This window comes from Lampetra planeri, chromosome 16 (assembly GCF_965212315.1).
Source record: "Lampetra planeri chromosome 16, kcLamPlan1.2.h2, whole genome shotgun sequence".
NCBI classification, from domain to species: Eukaryota; Metazoa; Chordata; class Hyperoartia; order Petromyzontiformes; family Petromyzontidae; genus Lampetra; species Lampetra planeri.
The window spans coordinates 1464030-1466762 of NC_136122.1; the positions used below are offsets into that span (position 1 = coordinate 1464030).

Sequence of the window (2733 nt, forward strand, 5' to 3'; positions counted from 1 at the left end):
AGAAAATATATTAAAAAACTATCATTATTTGCACAAATACCGGGTGAAGAAATTCATTTGTAATATTTTGATTAACCTTGTGAATATATTGATAACGTTTAAAACATTCGACACGTTCAAATGTTTACTCAATTTATACATGCTAACAAACAAAAAATGGAACTTGTCCATATGTGCATTGGAGAATGTGCGCATCGATCCCACTATCTCTCGCATGCTAAGCGAGCGATCTACCACTTGAGCTAATTCCCCGCTGGGCTATCGTGGATGATATCTCGACATACGCCATTGCAATTTTTGAAAAATACTTAGCAAAATAAGAACAAACTTCACCTTTAAATCTGCGATAAATTAAAACCGACCTAAGCGATACAGGAAGCCAGATTGCATAGACTGGCTTCGATCCATCGAATTGTGGGTAATGGACCCATCACGCTTCCGCTGTGACACTCTGCTTTCTTGTAAATGGCTGTTATCGACGTCCATGTACCTGATGAGGTGCAGAAAAGATGTTGAAAAATTATCTTTGGTTGCATCAATACCGGGTTAAGAAATTCATTTGTAATAATTTAATTGATCTTGTGAATATATTGATAACGTTTTAAACATTCGACACGTTTATATGTTTACTCAATTTATACACGCTAACAAACAAAAAATGGAACTTGTCAATACGTGTTTTGGAGAATGTGGGCATCGACCCCACTACCTCTCACATGCTAAGCAAGCGCTCTACCACTTGAGCTAATTCCCCACTGGGCTGTCTTGGATGTTCATCTCGACATAGGCCATAGCACTTTTTGAAAAAAGTTAGCAAAATAAGAACAAACTTCACCTTTAAATCTGCAATAAATTAAAACCGACCTAAGCGATACAGGAAGCCAGATCGCATAGACTGGCTTCGATCCATCGCCCTGTGGGTAATGGACTCATCACGCTTCCGCTGTGACACTCTGCCTTCTTGAAAATGGCTGTTATCGACGTCCATGTACCTGATGAGGTGCAGAAAAGATATTGAAAAATTATCATTGGTTGCATCAATACCGGGTTAAGAAATTCATTTGTAATAATTTAATTGACCTTGTGAATATATTGATAACGTTTTAAACATTCGACACGTTCATATGTTTACTCAATTTATACACGCTAACAAACAAAAAATTGGAACTTGTCCATATGTGTTTTGGAGAATGTAGGCATCGATCCCACTACTTCTCGCATGCTAAGCGAGCGCTCTACCACTTGAGCTAATTCCCCACGGGGCTGTCTTGGATGTTTATCTCGACATAGGCCATAGCACTTTTTGAAAAATATTTAGCAAAAAAGGAACAAACTTCACCTTTAAATCTGCGATAAATTAAAACCGACCTAAAGGATACAGGAAGCCAGATCGCATGGACTGGCTTCGATCCATCGATCTGTGGGTAATGGACCCATCACGCTTCCGCTGTGCCACTCGGCTTTCTTGTAACTGGCTGTTATCGACGTCCATGTACCTGATAAGGTGCAGAAAATATATTAAAAAACTATCATTGTTTGCACAAATATCTGGTGAAGAAATTCATTTGTAATATTTTGATTAAGCTTGTGAATATATTGATAACGTTTAAAACATTCGATACGTTCAAAATGTTTACTCAATTTATACACGCTAACAAACAAAAAATGGAACTTGTCCATATGTGCTTTGGAGAATGTGGGCATCGATCCCACTATCTCTCTCATGCTAAGCGAGCGCCCTACCGCTTGAGCTAATTCCCCGCTGGGCTGTCGTGGATGATATCTCGACATAGGCCATAGCACTGTTTAAAAAATACTTAGCACAATAAGAACAAACTTCACCTTTAAATCTGCGATAAATTAAAACCGACCTAAAGGATACAGGAAGCCAGATCGCATGGACTGGTTTCGATCCATCGACCTGTGGGCAATGGACCCTTCACGCTTCCGCTGTGCCACTCTGCTTTCTTGTAACTGGCTGTTATCGACGTCCATGTACCTGATAAGGTGCAGAAAATACATTGAAAAATTATCATTGGTTGCATCAATACCGGGTTAAGAAATTCATTTGTAATAATTTAATTAACCTTGTGAATATATTGATAACGTTTTAAACATTCGACACGTTCAAATGTTTACTCAATTTATACACGCTAACAAACAAAAAATAGAACTTGTCCATATGTGCTTTGGAGAATGTGGGCATCGATCCCACTATCTCTCGCATGCTAAGCGAGCGCTCTACCACTTGAGCTAATTCCCCGCTGTGCCGTCGTGGATGATATCTCGACATAGGCCATAGCACTGTTTAAAAAATACTTAGCACAATAAGAACAAACTTCACCTTTAAATCTGCGATAAATTAAAACCGACCTAAAGGATACAGGAAGCCAGATCGCATGGACTGGTTTCGATCCATCGACCTGTCGGTAATGGAATCATCACGCTTCCGCTGTGACACTCTGCTTTCTTGAAAATGGCTGTTATCGACGTCCATGTACCTGATGAGGTGCAGAAAAGATATTGAAAAATTATCATTGGTTGCATCAATACCGGGTTAAGAAGTTAATTTGTAATAATTTAATTGACATTGTGAATATATTGATAACGTTTTAATCATTCGACACGTTCAAATGTTTACTCAATTTATACACGCTAACAAACAAAAAATGGAACTTGTTCATATGTGCTTTGGAGAACGTGGGCATCGATCCCACTACCTCTCGCATGCTA

General features: G+C 38.9%; 1 non-coding gene across 1 annotated transcript; it reads right to left on the minus strand.

Annotated features, from left to right (window-relative positions):
• Positions 1–2190: 2190 nt before the first annotated feature.
• TRNAA-AGC (transfer RNA alanine (anticodon AGC)) lies at positions 2191–2263 on the minus strand. The gene has a single exon. It is a non-coding gene; the product is annotated as a tRNA-Ala (tRNA).
• Between the last annotated feature and the right edge of the window lie 470 nt (positions 2264–2733).